General features: G+C 40.3%; 1 protein-coding gene across 8 annotated transcripts in view; it reads right to left on the bottom strand.

Annotated features, from left to right (window-relative positions):
* The window catches only part of ADGRF1 (adhesion G protein-coupled receptor F1), a 76,930-nt gene that overhangs the window by 37,678 nt on the left and 22,163 nt on the right, over positions 1-17,089 (bottom strand). For 3 of the 8 annotated variants that reach the window (XM_041773061.1, XM_041773066.1, XM_041773033.1), the window contains exons 2-6: positions 10,631-10,718; positions 4,832-5,019; positions 4,540-4,672; positions 2,674-2,818; positions 7-417 (exon numbers count right to left, since the gene is read on the bottom strand). The gene's annotated coding sequence lies outside the window, so the exon portion shown is untranslated. Of the gene's footprint in view, positions 1-6; positions 418-678; positions 1,121-2,673; positions 2,819-4,539; positions 4,673-4,831; positions 5,020-10,630; positions 10,719-17,089 lie in introns of those variants that run through there. The other 5 variants (XM_041773074.1, XM_041773055.1, XM_041773038.1 and 2 more) reach the window with 3 other exon arrangements.

The following is a 17,089-nucleotide window of genomic DNA, read 5'->3' as shown; positions in this document are numbered from 1 at the left end:
ACTCACCTCAATTTACACAGTCACCAAGAAGATGAACTCTCTTGTCTCCGCTCATTGCCTTTTCCATCCTCTATTCATTTATTTAGCCTTCTTCAGGAAATGGGATTTTGAAATCAGAGTTTTCCCCACAGTGGAGGGGAGAACATCTCAAATGAACCAACCGTACTGGTGATAGTAGACACATTCTAAGGAATCAAATGACAGCCATTGGGCTTACCTGGTGATTCCTCTCTTTCACAGCCTTTGGGAGCTTTCCTCCAGTGTATTTGTGGTTCAGTCACTTCTTAATGCTCTTTGGAAAGACATCGTTCATATCTGTACAGCAGCTCACCGGCATTCACACGGGCCCACTGATACATAAGGAACTCCAGGTGCATGTTGCTGCCCTTGTATGCAGACAAGCCCAAGACACACCCCCTTCAAGAAGGAAAAAAGAAATACTTTTCTGCTGACTCCCTCCCACTTGGAGTGAATACCAGGCCTAGTAAGAGGAAGGAGCTCTGAGACCAAGACCTAATGATTTTGCAGCAAACACAGACAGATTTCTGAAACCACAAAAGGAAAATGGAAGAAAAATGCTCTAGGGGAATGCGGAACACTTCTGTCCTAGATCAGTCTGCTAGCAAATGCCACTCTATCAAGCTTTCATGTCCAGCCTCAGGACAACCCGGGTCATACCCCATAAAGCAAAAGGAATGCAATCCTTCATGTATCGTTCCAATTGGGGCAGGTGGGTAATTCCAATGGAGTGAAGGTAGGAGTCCATGTTATTTTTCCATTGCTGACTTTCTCACTCAAAGCCGAAGAACCAATTTAGCTCTTTCCCAGACAAAGGAACCTCAGACCTGCTGGTGGGATAATATGGAATGGAGGCTGGTGAAACAGAACAGTGTACATGCTGAAGGTGAATGCTTTCTGTATATTCTTTGCTCTTAGAAAACCTAGAACTAAATCTGATTTTTAACTTTTTAAATAAATGTTTTTTTCATTCCTAAGGATCCAACAGATTTGAAAACTAGCATTATCTTTATTACAAATGACTTTGAGGTGGCCTTAAGCCACTCCCTATTTTGCAAATGACTTAAAGTGGCTCATAAGGCTAGTACATCAAAAAAAATGATATTAAAATAGAAATAAGGGAGCACAAACTATGAAATTTCTATATAAACTACACAAACTATAAAAAGAGAAGTTATAAAAGTAGAGTGGCAATTAAGAAAAAGAATGCAAACAAAAACCTATGCAGCGTCCACATGATTTTATAAATTTGAAACTTCATTTTAGGAGCAGAGCTTCCTAGCATTCAAAAAAAAGGGGGGGGGGAGATAATCAGGTATATTGTTCTTATCACAAAAGAGGAAGCATTCAAGTTCTGAGGAAGGATAAAATGGTCTTCAGAGCACTAAATTCTGATAGAAATATATTTTTTAGAAAGAATAATATCCCTAAGACTTTTAGGGCCAAGAAGACCCAAACACAATGTGACCTTCTTATTTCCAACACCAGGTGAACCACATGGTCTGTAGCACAATTCTACATGGTCAAGTCTCAATCTGGTCCAGTAGAAAAGTTGTCCAAAGGACAAAGCCTGCTTGACAATCCCTAATTGCTCAAAGGCATCAACCATTCCTCCTTGTCTCCCATGAGCCCAGGAAGAATAGAGCTAATCTCATAATTCAATCAAATCAATTTCATTCTCCTCTGTGCCCTTTTGCCTGTTTTTCTGATCCACCAACCAAATACAGAGAGTCAAGAGCTTCCAGAAGGACTTCATTCAGTTGATCCAATCCTGAAGTCCTAGGACTAGATGCTCTCTTTTCAGTTTGGTGCTGCCCTTTTCCTGTTATCTCTATTAAAATGCAAGTACCTGTAGGAGCACAAAAGTCACTAATTCCTTAGTGGGAATATGTTCATAAAATGGAACCAATAATCTGCCAATCACTTAGGGAGGAAAGTGGCTGTGGAATTGGAACGGGAAAAAGGGAACGAGTAAGGCAGACAAAATGGCCAATCAATGTGGAGCTTAATGTGTGTGTGTGGGGGGGGGTCTTGAAGCTCACAAAGAAGCTCTGTTACTGACCTCCAGCTCATTGTGTTGCAAAGCCTAGCAACCTCCCAGGGGCTGGCATATGGCCCTAGGACCCAAAGAGATCCCTATAGTTTCTTATTAGACCAAAAACATTTTAGCAGATAGTAGTAAATTAGGCAACCAATAGACATCAATAATTTCTTGAGCATATTGGTTTGAGGGAAAAATCTGAATCCAAACAGATGAATATATGTAAAAGTTTGTTCATTCCATATTTAATGGAAGGAGATCATAGTATGCCCAATATTTCGTTGTTTCACCAACAGGGTGTGCTTTTGAATTACTGATGACTCACTGGTAAGCCACTTACTCAGCCCTTCTATTTTCCTCCTAATGATCTACCAAGACATGAGACTCTGAACTCCTCAATACTTCCTGGTTAGGTTATGGAGCTCCTCAGTCCCTGCAGAGGATGGAAAGCAAAAGAAAACAGCATGGGTTTTGAGCCCTGTGGTGGCATTGTGACATAGCATTGTCCTGAGCCCAGGAAGAGCTATGTGTGAAGGCAGAGTTGATGAAGGCCTTGCTCCTCTGGTATACAATTGTAATTCTCCTGCTACTACAAAACCTCACACACAACTCACCTGTGGAGCAGAAGCAAGGTGCTCACCTGAGCACACAAAGGCAGCTAAACAAATGTGTTTTGGTCTATCTCGTTCTACTTTACATCTCTTCTCTGGTAATCATAACCACAGAGCTTCCTTGACTAGGTAGGCTGGGCCCAGCATCCTAGAGAGAACAAGGAGGAAGATCAGAGGCTGAGGAAGCACTTGCAGACCTGTTGTGTCACTTGTTTGCTTCTGCTGGTTTTCTGAATGGTCTGATGGCTTTGGTTTCTCAGCAAGAGTAGAGTCACAGGAATAAACAGCAACAAACCTGAGGCCCTGGAGAAAGGCACTAGCAAACAGAATCACTCATTTGGTTGGAACTTGTTTTCTAAATCTTACCCCATCTTATCACTGGGGGGGTGGAGATATCTGAATGAGGTCAGCAGGTGAACCTGGAGAAGACTCTGGAGGACAGTGTGTATCCATCAGGGATGCTAGGCATTCTTTGCCCTTGGTCTTAGAGAAACTAATCCACAGGCTGCAAACACAATTGGTTGCCTTGAATGATATGGTGACTCTGTGAGATTGGCCCTGAGCTGTTTCAGGTGGCTTCATTCCATATTGTGAAATGACTCAATGCAGTAAGAAATATTTCATGGGTGCCTGGGTAGCTCAGTCGGTTGAGTGTCCAATTCTTGATTTCAGCTCAGGTCATGATCTTGGAGTCAAGGGATCAAGCCCCACATCGGGCTCTGTACTCAGCATAGTCTGCTTGTCTCTCTCCCTCTGCTCTTCCACCTGCCCCCACTCACACTCACTCATTCTCTCTCAAATATATAATTAAATAAATAAAATCTAAAAAAAATTATTTCAAGGGTGTGTGCCTGGGTGGCTCAGGTCATCATCCCAGGCTCCTGGGATGGAGGCCCACCTCAGGCACCCTGCTCAGCAGGGAGCTTCTCTTTCTCCCACTGCTCCCCACCCCGGGTCATGCTCTTTCTCTCTTGCTCTCGTTCTCAAATAAATAAATAAAATCTTTACAAAAAAATAATTCACATTATGGAGCACCGGGATGGCTCAGTCAATTAAGCATCCAACTCTGATTTCAGCTCAGGTCATGATCTCAGGGTCGTGAGAGCAAGCCTTGCATTAGGCTCCACACCCAGTATGGAGACTCTTAAGCAGTCTCTCTCTCTCACTCTCTCCCTCTGCCCCTCCCTCTGCTCACTTGCTCTCTTTCTCTCCCCGCCCCCGCCCAAAAAAAAAGAAAAAATAAAAAGAAATATTTCAGGTATATATTTTTTTAAACCCTGAAAGGAACAGTAGACAGAAAGGTTGAGTGTAAAATGTAAATTATAGGGCAGCCTATAGCTCAGCGGTTGGACCCAAGGCATGATCCTGGAGACCCAGGATCGAGTCCGATGTTGGGCTTCCCTGCATGGAACCTGCTTCTCCCTCTGCCTGTGTTTCTACCTCTCTCTCTGTCTCTCATGAGTAAATAAATAAAATCTTTTAAAAAATGTAAATTATAGTGAGGAAGTTTTCCTAACTAATATGATAAGATTTTATCAAAACAGATATAGTCTCTTAACACACTCAGAACTAGAACTTAAAGAGAAGTGGGCAGGGAATTATTAAGCAATTTGAGGATAAAGCTTAGTTGAAGGGACTTATCAGAAACTGTTGGGGGTGGCATTTAATAATTATTGTAATGCTAATGAGCCTTAAAATAAAGTACATTCAAATAAACGGAAAGTTCACAAAACAGTAGGAAATCTTTTCCCATTGGTATCAGAGACAAGTGTAACAATCAACACACATGAACTCTGGCCCAGGGAGAAAACCAGAGAAGCTATCAGTGATCAAGCACATAGTAACAGCTCACATTTCCTAAGTACTTACTATGTTCCAAGTACTGTTCTGAGCAGTGTCCATGTGCTTTTATGTTCCCAGCAGCCTGTGAGGCATTACCACTATCATCTCCACTTCACAGGTGAGGAAATGGAGGTACACTCTGAGGTATACTCCGCTACTTCTAAAGACAGATGAGAAATGCAATTATTATAGATATATAATATATATCGCATATGTCTATAGATATCTATAAGAAGAGTATTCAATCCTTCCAAAATAACCAAAGAAAAGTGAAAGGCAACATGATGTCTCAGCTGTTAATGAGGCATAGCATTCTTACCTTCCAGACCTTTCACAGTAAATTGAAGAGGCACCAAAGCCCTTCAGAATCCACATTTCCATTTCATTCAGGGAGGAAGCTTCAAGTTTTCACTAAAATCCAAGGCTCTGGGCAAGTTTAGCAGGGCCAGACAAAATTCCCCCATTGGCTTTCAGCAGTTCAGAGTGTACAGTATTTCAAGGCCAGAGCTAACACAAAGAAAGAAAGCTATAGACTATAAAAGCAGTAAAATTTGTTTTTTTCACTCTGCATTAAGAGAATTATACAGCATCAAGCATCCTCCTCTCTAAGCTCAAAGGACCTTCCAGGGGTGGCAGGGAAAGCACCCATCTCCCTGCACTCACAGGATGTGGAAAAACATGCAGGTCAGGGCAGCCTCAATGAAGCTCAATCTGATACAGTTTACAAGAATCCTGCTTTTACTCTGCAGGTTCTGGAATCCCAGACCCTTAACAGTAAGATGCATTTCCCCATTGTCCTATAACAGCAGAAAAAAGAAACACAAACAAGGCTCCAGTACACTCAAGGGTCTGCTGGATTAGAGGCTAAAACCCGAAGGACTGTCACTTAGTCCCCCAGAGAAAAATTCCTGTGGGTGAGAAGCTCTCCCAGGACAAAATAAATCTGATTCTGTGCCTGGACATTTTTGCTTTGACGTTGTGGCTGTACTCAACTTCCTCATGAGGACAAACATCTGAAGATGTGGCCTGAGATTAAGACATTCTTTTTTGCGCAAGTGTTGTTTCTGTTTAGCAAACCGCCAATTGACCCCAGGGCTTCAGAATGTCCTTTAAGCAAAGGGAGACACCTAGTGGCCAAGACTCACCCCATAGCAGAGGCCACCTGTTTACCAAATCCCTGTAGGGTGCAGAGGTTTAGATGCCATGAGGGTGAACTGGGACACTTGGTGAGAAGGGAGGAAAAAGAAGAAATGATCTGAATCAGGTAACCTCCAAGATCCTGAGCTACCTGATCCAGATGCTTGGCAGGGATTCCACTCTCTGTGAAGTTCATTCACTCATCCATTTATTCATTCAACAATCGTGTTAAATATCGACTTAGCTACAAGACACTCTGAGGCCATGGGGACCTCATAATTTATATACACTGCCTTCAAGGACCTTGTAGCTTAATAGAGAGACAAGGCTAGCAACAATCAATTAAAATATACTGTGATAAGGCCAGACCACACTATGCTGTAGTAGTCTATAGAAAAGGCACTCGAACAAATCTCCAAGGGTAAGAATACATGTCTAAACCACAGGTCTCAGACTGGCACCCTGAGGGCCCCATCTGGCCTGCAGATGTGTTTTGTTTGGCCCATGCAGTATTTTTAAAACTCCGAATTAGCTGCTAACATGTAAACATCAGGGGATTTCACATGAAAATCCAGACTTCAGCTATTTTTGAAAACTGAGAAGATCTGACAACATTATTTCCATATTCCTGTAGAATGATATTTAACAGGAGCTGGGCAGGGGCTGCTTACTTTCCTGTTCCTTTTTAAAATAACAACAAAGAATTTACTTATTTCAATGAAATTTTGGTAGATTTCATATGAATAGGATGCAAAAGCCAAAATTACAAGAATATATTCGTTGAAAATTAGTCTCCTACTATGCCTTATTCCAAGCCAACAAATCATCACCTACAAAGGCACTCACAAATAGTGAGTTAGATATTGAATGTATTCCTACCTCATCCCCACACCAAAACTAGTTGCATTTTTATTATTAATTTTAAAACAAAATATGAAACTACAAATACTAGAAGAAAACAAAAAAATTGTTTCCATTTTATTCTTTAAATAATATGTTCATTTATGGAAAAGACCTTTTGTAAAGAAAGACCATAACTCAGGCATCACACACAAGTTGATATTTGACCACTTAAAAAGGGAGGGGCGGGATTCTTCCTACCAAAAAATATAATGAACAGCAACCAAATACAAATAAGCAACTGGAAAAATATTTTTGATTTACATCATAAATGACTCCTTTCTTGAATATGTAATTCTTGTTAATCAATAAGAAAGAGGCACAACCAAAGAGACACATGGGCAAATAGGAATAAACAAAAAAAAGGATACAAATACTTTTGAGATAAATGAAAATGATGAAAAATTATTTTTCACCTCGCAGATGGGAAAAAAATCAAAAGAAATGATAATATTTTTGTAGGTAGGAGGAAAGAGGCAGTCTCATATACCACTAATAGGTTTATAAACTAGTAATTCTGTATCAAATTATAAAATGCACACATCCTTTGGACTAGCAATTCTTTTATTGCACTTCCTCTTTTTGCACACATCCTTTTATTGCACTTCACTTTGCTGTGCTCCACAAATAATGCATTTCTTTACAAACTGAAGGTTTATAGCAACTCTGAATCAAGCAAATCTATCAGCCTCATTTTTTCAGCAGCATTTGCTGGAAAACAGAGACATGAGTCTCTGTGTCACATTTTGATAATTCTCACAAAATTGCAAACTTTTTCATTATTATTGAATTTGTTATGGTGCCGTGTGATCAGCTATTACAACTGGCTGAAAACTCAGATGATGCTTAGCAATTTTTAGCCAAAAAGTACTTTTTAAGTAAGGTACCACATTGTTTTTTTTTTAGAGATAATGCTCTTGCACACTTAATAGGCTACAGTATAGTGTAAACATAACTTTTATGTGCACTGGGAAACCAAACTTTCATTTGACTTGCTTTATTGCTCTATTCACTTTATTGCAGTGGTAAGGAACCAAACTCGCAGTATCTCTAAAGTATGCTTGTATTTCTAGAAATATAACCTACAAATATGTTTGCTTGTGTGCAAAATTATACAAATATATCATTCAAATGCATACCTATACAAATATATCCAGTGCAGAATTATTTTGTAATATGTGAAAATTAGAAGCAGTATAAAAGTCCATCAATAGATGTGGTGGATTGTATTTGTTTAAAATGTATTATATGTTCAGAACATATTTTTTTTTTGTTTTAAGCAATTAAAATTCTGAAATTGTTACTATAGTGTAAATTAGCTTAAATTAATACGGACATTGGTACCAAGAGTGGGACACAAGCTTTCATAAGAGAAATATGAAAAGTATGTGGCATTTGCTTCCAGTCTGGCAGATGGGAAGCAAGGAAATTTATTGGAAAAGAATAGAGAGAGGTGTTATATGTAATGCAATGAAACATTTGAGTGAAGCTGGATGGCAGATAATGTGCTAACCAAACTTGTGGCTTTAGGCAAAGAAGTTAGAATCCTTTTTAGTATAACAGTGGCTTTCCTTACAGTGCAGCTCTCTTAGAAACATAGTTGGTTTTTTAACTATTTTATTCCAATTAGCTCTATGGCCTGTGATATTGTGACTAATAATAAGAAATATGTGTTTGGTCTCTGTCCCTGTTTCTGGCACAGAGCTCCTAAAACTTAAAACCATTGGAATTTCCTAAGTGATGGATGCAGTAAAATTGTCTTATGTTAAAGAGATGATTTTTGTTTAGCATCTAAGGATGCAGGAGCTGGTTGCCAGGAGAACTGAGTGATTGGAGGATTAGAATTTATGGCCCCACCCTCCTTGACCTCCTAGGGAAGGGACAGGTGTTGAGGGCTGAATCAATCACAATGACCAATGATTTTATCAATCCCGTCTGTGTAATGAAACCTACATAAAAATCCAAAAGGACAAGGGTAACCTACATAAAAATCCAAAAGGACAGGGGTACCTGGGTGGCTCAGTGGTTGAACATCTGCCTTTGGCTCAGGTCGTGATCCTGGGGTCCTGGAATTGAGTCCCACATTGGGCTCCCCACAGGGAGTCTGCTTCTCCCTCTGCCTATATTTCTGCCTCTCTCTGTGTGTCTCTCATGAATAAATTTAAAAAAAATTAAAAATCCAAAAGGACAGGTTTCCGAGAGCTTCCAGGTTGGTAAACATGTGGCAATTTGGGGACAGTGGCACACTGGGAGAGGGTGGGAGCTTTATGCATCTGTTCCATCTGGCAGTTCCTGAGTAATATCCTTTTATAATGAATTGGTAATCTAGTAAGTAAAATGTTTCTCTGAGTTCTATGAGCCACTCTAGCAAATTGAACAAACCAAAGCGGGGAGTCATGGGAACCTCTGATTTATAGCCAGTTATTCAGAAGTATAGGTAACAACCTGGAGTTGCAATTGACATCTGAAGTAGGGGATGTGGATGTGGGGGGGCAGGCTTGTGGGACTTTAACCTATGGAGTCTGATGCTATCTTGACTGACAGTGTCAGAATTGAGTTAAAAGGTAGGATGCCCCACTGGTGTCCAAGTCTTGCTTGGATATGTGGGGGAAGCTCGTCCTCTCTCCCACATGCATTGGAAATGGATGCAGAAATTTCAGTGCCAATAGCTATGCCCCCCCATTCTTGGCAGATACCTTGAGGGAATCAGGACACACCTTTGGTCTCTGTTCCCAGAGCAATTTTTTCCAAATGAAAGGATTTACTTAAAAGCATCTTAAGCCAATTGTTTCAGCAACAGATTTGATGGTCGTACCCTGACTTGTTCCTTGTCAGGAGGCTTACTTGTAATTGGTCCTAATCACTGAAGTCCATCTCAGTTTTATATTTTACTAGTTAGAGGTAGGAATTAGTTGCATCTTCTGCCTGGAAATTTTGCTTTTTAAAAATTTTCTTCCCTTTTTACTCCTGCTTGAGAACCAGTTATTGTTTTCTTGGAATAAGTAGTGTAAGTGAGCCAGTAGCAGCTAAATGATGCTAATAACTGTTTTTTCAGTTACCTCACTATTTGTTCCAACACCATTGATTGAAAAATCCACCTTTTCCTCGTTGTTTTGAGATGTCACTTTCATTAAATATGAAATTCCTATGTGTCTTGGGGTCTATTTGTGGCCTTTGTTGTCCTTTTCATTCATCTGTGTTTACTCAAGGACAAACAACACTATTTGCTGTAGCCTCACTATACATCTTCATATCCAATATAATAATTCTTCCTTATCATTTTCCCTTTTCAAATTTTTCTTTCTACTGTTTAATAATTTTTTATATAAACTTTAGGAGAATTTTTCCATATAGACTTTAAAATCAGCTTGTGGTCCCTCCCTCCAACAAATACTACCTCCTTCAAAATCTAATTTTTAAAGACTTTATTTATTTATTTAAGAGAGAGAGAGAGCATGAGCAGGGAGAGTGGTAGAGGGAAAGGGAGAAGAAGACTCTCCACTGAGCAGGGAGCCAGATGCAATGCAGGGCTCAATCCCAGGACCCTGAGATCATGATCTGAGCTGAAGGCAGACGTTTAACCCACTAAGCCACCCAGGCGCCCTCAAAATCTATTAATATATTTATTGAGATTGTGTTTAATGTAAGGCAAACATAAGGATAATTAATAGCTTTTGAATCTTGGGTTCCCATAAATAAGAATATGGCCTGATTTTCCATTTGCTCGAATAAAATACTGAGGAATGTTTCTAACAAATATACAAGATCCATAATGAAGAAACTTTCCAAATTTACTAAAGAACACAAAAGAGAATTTTTTTTAGTTACATCCCAGGCTTGTGAGATATATGTGCATGCTCACCTGTGTCATTAAAATATAAAACAAAATTAACCTGATATTGAGAAATATTTCCACTCAGGATGATGTTCCATTGCAAGTTTACCATGAAACTGCAAAGAGGAGCTTCTGGGATAAATGGGGAATAAAAGATACACCTTTAAAAAGAAATACATTCATTTCCTAAAGAAAAAGTGGCAGGGGAGGGGAAAGAAGCCAGGGAGACAGAAAAAATATACTCACTTTTGCTGCTCTGGCTATTTATATTTGTTACTGCTCCTGCTTTATGGCCCTGGGATATGATGTGCGTTTGCAGACAGCTCCTATTTTCCTGCACACCGATGAAATTTAAACAAGGTTAGAGCATGCTTAATTATCCATCTATATTTGTTACCCACCCCACCTTTTCGTCCCTTTCCTTTCCTCCTCTTGCTCACCTTGGCAGTTCCTCTGCCTTGCAAGGGCATGGTGGAGGAGGGTACTGCAAATCATGAAGAATAAATCCCAAAGCTCTCTATTGCAGTATGTGTTCAGTGCTCTGGCAAGCGTTGGTACTGATTAGTAACAACCTCTCTTAAAAGACTTATTTTAACTTGACTTAACTCTAATTTTCAGACCTCAAAGCAGACTCTTATGTGGAGTATTCTCAAATTTAATGCCTCTTTCACAGATTCTGTAAGCCTTTATTCATAAACTTGATCAAACACATCCTCACACTTAACGACTCTGCCAGCTAGAGACCTAATTTATAATTTGTCATATAAAAAACTTTTTCACAAAAACTTTTAAACAAAAAACCACATCAATCCACATAGAGAATTTTAGGAGCTGGTGTCAATTTATCTTTATAAACCCATATTCTTTTTTCTAGTTCCCTCTCATGACAGCAACTCACAGTTAGGCAGCAGGCCAGACGTTGGGGTGCAGTTATTTAAAGTGGAAAGGCAAACTTAAATGGCTCATCAAATGCCTGAACAGAATAAACAAAAACACAAGCATGCTTAATTTACCAAGTGTGTTATTAGTCAGGGTCCTCCACAAAAATAGGGCCAATATGCTGTACGTAGATAGAAAGAGATTGATTATAAGGGATTGGCTCATGTGAATGCAGAGGCTCAGAAGTCCAAGATCGGCCATGGGCAGACTGGAAACCCAAGTAAGATGATGTGCAGCTCCAGTTCAGAACTGAAGCCCTAAGAACCAGGAGAGCCAATGGTGTGGGTTCCAGTGTGAAAGCTGACAAATTCAAGATCCAAGATCTCAGAAGAGTTTAAATCTGAGGGCCAGGAAAGACCTGTCCCTGCTCAATCAATCAGGTGACAATATTCTCTCTTATTCACAGGGAGATCAGTTTTCTTGTTCTGTTCAGGCCTTCAACTGATTGGTTGAGGGCTACTCAGATTATGGAGGGCAATTTGCCCTATGCAGTCTATCAATTCAAAAATGAATCTCATCCAAAAACACCCTCACCCTCGTTACAAGCTAACTGCCATAAAAGGTCCAATCCATATGGTTCTGGATTTTTCATGCTACTCTTATTGGCCTCCACATGATTTCTATCACACTCTTCAAAAATTATAATGTTTTACTTTTTTGTTGAGACTCATGACTCATCTATTTAACCAACCAAAAATAGATGAAAATCAATGAGATATTGGGTATTGCACAAAAGCCATCAGTACATCAAGAGCTACCATCTTTCATCCATGGTATGGAAAATTTCTGGCACTTCATCTGGATCACCTTAGCCATCTGATCCCATAGATAACTCCTCTTACCTTGGTAGGTGTCAGGTAACTGGACACACAATACATGAAGAGGCCTATATTCAGTCCAACTGACCCTAACAACTGACTAGCTAGAACAACATCTGGACCCTTCAGGTTCACTTAACAAGCATCAACTCTGTGTTTACCATGACCCAACATTTCAAGAGGTCTCCAAGGGCAACATCTTTTCAGGGTGAATACTTGGGAATGGGGAATACACTGAGAATTACTAATATCAGTGCTTACCTACATTAAGGCACTTTAAAGTATTGGCTTGCCTACTAGATACAAGAAATAAAATCTAAGAGAAAGAAAAGAAGCTTTTTTTTTTTTTCCTGAGAGTAGACTATTTCAGGTCTTCAGAAAAGAGGTGTAATGATTCACAGAATAGATTTCTATACTAAGAAACAAGGAAAACCTCCAGTCAAAGAAAATGTGAGGATCCACCTTTCTCTGTGGTGTGGATAGGGGGAATAGTCAATTTCATCCGGGCACAATACCTATGTAATTCCCCCACTGAGTCATGGAACCTGTTGAAGTTGCTTCTCCCTGTGGTTGTCCCACAACAAATGGACCACAGTGCTTCCTCCAACCACCCACCCCCGGTGCCACTTACTCTTTCCTAGGACACAAATAGCCTTTGAATAGAAATAACCAAGACAATTCCACTTATTTCTCACCTCCTAATTTCACGTTTAGGAACACAGTAGTTCCAGGAAATGCTCTGCATGTATTTACTCAATTAAATTTCACAACAACCACCTCTGAAGGGTTCTATTTGTTTCTTCCATTTTATAATGATGAAAAAGGCTTTGAAAGGTTAGCCAGCTCATTGAAGGTCACAGAATCAGCAGAAAAGCTGACTCTGAAAATTAGGTCTGTCCACCTTGGGTTTCTGAGCTTTTCCTTATTTATCCTTAAATCATGACTTAATGCTTCTATGTCCAAATTTAGAAATCATGAGACTTTAAGTATATGGTTTTAAGGAAACATTACCAGTTGTAGGATACTTCAAAGGATGAAATTCCCCCATCTGTGCAATGAATAAAAGTTTCTGGACCTATATTGGTTAAAAGAAATTCCACTTCAGAGATTTTTTGGAGGGGAGGGTCCCAAAACATAATTTAAATTACTGCTTTAAATTCTTAAAAGCAGTTTGACCATTTGAGGAGACAATGAGAGCCCTGACTCTAGCTGTTTCATAACTTTACTCAAAATCATATGGCTGAAAATTTTTCTTTTTTCTTTTCTCCAGCTTTATTGAGATATAATTGGCCTATATCATTGTGTAACTTTAAAGTGTACAATGTGATGATTTGATATATGTGTATATTGTGAAATGATCACCGTAAAATAATTTGATTTAACTAACTCGAGCTTGAGAGGACTGAGGGAACTGAAGAGAGTTTCTTTAATTACTGAGGGACTTCTCTGAGCTAAATACTAGCAATCCCTACCCTCAGGAGACATATAATTAATAAAGGACATGGACAAATAAACAATAATAGTGTAACCACCTCACTCATCATAATGGGAATTGGAGTCTAATAGAGCTGGTGATGAGCAGACTCATCCAGGTCATTTCATCAACCTCACAATGAGCTGACACTACATCAAATGAAACTGAATTTGGGAGATCTTATTTATGTTGCTACAGCTGACTTTTCTATAACATTAATATTATAGCTAAGTGTTAGATCAGCAGATGCCCAAAGAAATACTGAGCACCTAACCCATGTCTGAGTACAGAAAATGTATATAAATTACACCCATTCTGCCAATCAAATCCACTGCACATTTCTTCCCAGAACTCCCTCTTGCCTCTCCTATTGCACCATGAAAAACAGATAGTGCAAGGGTTAAGAATAGGGGCTCGAGGTACAACTGCTGGTTTTGAAGTCAATTCTACTTTTTTGGCTGATGATGCTAAATAAGGCATCTTAACTCCTAAACTTCTCCATAAACCTACCTCAATTCATGCCTATCTCAGAGGGTTGCTGTGCAGATTAAATGAGACAATGTATGTAGAGTGCTTTTCTAACAACTAGCATAGAAAAATGCTTTTAAAAATGTGGCTTCCTCAAATGAATAGCCATTTCCTTCTTCTCCATCTCATCAAGTCCTACAGTGAATTAAAAGCCTGCGTCGAGTACTCTTTTCCATGGCTATTTTCTCCCTTGCTATTCTGGCTTTTAATAGGATGACTTCCCTTAAATAATCAACACCACACATGTAAGCCTTGGATAATAGGCTTATTAGATTCTGACAACTCCTACAAAAGAGGTTGGTTGGGATGGGTAAGGGGCAAACGGGCAAGCACTATTTCCATAATGTTGCTCATGCTGGTCCAGGCTGGCCAGGTTGCTGGAGTGTTCCAGAGGGGACCAGTGGGGATCAAAGACCGCACTACTATCCTCCCCTCCTTCCCCTTCAATCTACTTTCTAGCTGTATAACTCAAGGTAAGGACAGGTTTGGTTGCTTTACCTATAAAATGGGCAGGATCCCATTTCTCCTAGCTGAAGTCAGGAAGCTGAACCATATCCTAGTTGAAAGGCCTCCTTCACCTCTGATCTGAGATTCTCCTGGCACATGTGTGCTGGGTGTGAGAGGGTGCCTCACCCCAAAGCCAGGTGGCCAGTACATCTGGCCTCTCCAGAGGCATCCATACCCTCCGAGTGAACAGGACATGCTGTTCTTACTTCCCTCTACTCCCTCCAAAATCTGGAATCTCTCTCCAGTCAGGCCATGAGCCAACAGCTACTAGAACCCAGGCTGCCAGCAGGGCAGTACCCAGGGCTCACTGATGTAAATACTGATGAGGAATGATTGAAGTTTGGCTCTGTCTGTCCCTTTATGTGCTATCTTCAGCCAAAGGCCTGCAGGCTTTCATCTGCTGAGCTGGGCAACATTAAACAACATTATTCTTCCTTCCTGCCTCGATGGCCACCCCTCCTTCTGGCTGCTGTCTCAAAGGAAATAACCAGCAAAAAAACAGACAGCCCCTGCCATTTAGACCTCTTTTAAATGGGGGGGATTCTGGAGTTTTCTCCAGCTTCTCTAATTCTTTACTTTCTTTCCTGGTGACTAACCTCAAGGAGGAATGACAGACAGACAGAAGAAGGGACTCGGGACTTCTTTTGGCTGGAGAAAGAAATGATTTATGACTGAAGAGTTCTGATTCCGTCTGTAACCAGGCAAGGCCCGTCTACCTCCAGGTCTTCCTTAGACAATGCAGGATAAGGTCCCTGGTGAGAGTAACCCACAGCCCAATGCCAATGCTGTACTCACACACACACTGTGGGCACACAGCTGTCTGTGAAGACCATCAGGGCATTGCATACAACTGTGTAGGTTGTGTCTTCCCAAGGGCACCTGGCACAGTCAGGGCTGAAACTCAGCTTGGTCTCCACTTGCCAAATCATGTGTCACATCTGTCCAGCCTGCTGCCTTTTCTGGTTTTTACAAAGTCTCTGTAAAGGCTAGTGTGGGCACTCAGTGGGTCTGTGTCTCTTGTCAGCCATGCTGGATAGATATCCAAATAGAAGATCCATAGCATCCTATCAGCTGGCTGTTCTCTCACCTCCATACCTCCCTATGCTATGACTTCCTCCTCCTCCTTCCTCATCTTTCCTTCTTCCATTCCCTTCCTCTTCTCCAGTCATTCTCTTTTTCCTCTCCTCCTTTCCCATTCCTTCCCTTTCCCCCTACTCCTTGTTTCCAATATATTTTCACATACTGAATGGCTAGATCCTTTCCAAATACTCAGAAACAGTCTGGAAGGAAGGGGGGCAGGTAGGAGTGGCAATGAGTCTTTGTATTCAGAACACAACCTTTGTTTCTTTCTAAATTGTGGCCTTGGGATTAATCACAGGCTATTCTGGGAGATGGCAGAAAACACCAGGAGGGTAGATTTAAGAAACTTTGACTGGGAAGAATTTAAGGAGGTTATTTAGCTCTGCCCTATAGAAATTGGTAGGCACAAATGGTGACAATTAGTATACCTAGGTGCTATTATCCTTTCTAGTTGACTGCTGTAATAGGCAGAACAATGTCCCTCTTTCACCCTGGAGATGTCCATGCCCTAGTCTCCAGAATCTGTGAATATAATACCCTACATGACCAAGGAAACTCTGCAAAGATAACTAAATTTACAGTTGACCTTAAAATAGGGAAATCATCCTGGATTATGAGGGTGGGCTCAATCAAAATCACAGAAACCCTTAAAGCTGAGAGCTTTCCCCAGCTAGAAGCAGAAGAGATATGTAGTAAGGAAGAAAGCAAGAGAAATGCAGCAGATGGTGGAGTGGGAGAGATATGAAGTATGAGAGGGACTAACACATCACTGCTGATTCTGAGATATAGGGCCTTAAATGCAAGGACTATAGAGGGGCCTCCGGGAAATGGTGGAAAGCAAGAGAAGTGATTAGGCAGCCATTAGGAGCAAAGACCATCCCCTGGCTGACAGCCAGGAAAGAAATGTAAACCTCAGTCCCACAACCACAAGGAATTCCATTCTGCCAACAACCTAAAAAAGTTTTGAGGTGAATTATTGCCCAAAGCTCCCATTAAGGAATACAGCCTTGTCAACCCCTTGAATTTAAGCCAGTAAGACCCACTGCAGACTTCTAACCTACAGAATAATGAAATAATAAATGAGTAAGTCACTAGACTTGTGGTAATTTGTTAGAACAGCAATAGAAAACAATTGCCAAAGACCTCTGAGAAGGTAAAATAATTTCCTTTTCTTCAATTTTTCCTTTTATAAATAATGTTCTGGTTATTATTTATGTTCATCTAATTACCCCAAAACTTAGAGGTATAAAAATAAGCAATTGTTTTACTCCTGTGTTTATGAACAATAATTTCAGAAATGGTGCAGCTGAGTAATTCTGAGTAATTTTCTCAGCCATTTGCAATTAGATATTATCTAAG

The sequence above is a fragment of the Vulpes lagopus genome, chromosome 1, assembly GCF_018345385.1.
Source record: "Vulpes lagopus strain Blue_001 chromosome 1, ASM1834538v1, whole genome shotgun sequence".
NCBI lineage: Eukaryota > Metazoa > Chordata > Mammalia > Carnivora > Canidae > Vulpes > Vulpes lagopus.
Note: the sequence above shows the minus strand (reverse complement) of the source record. Positions and strands in the feature narration are given on the sequence as shown.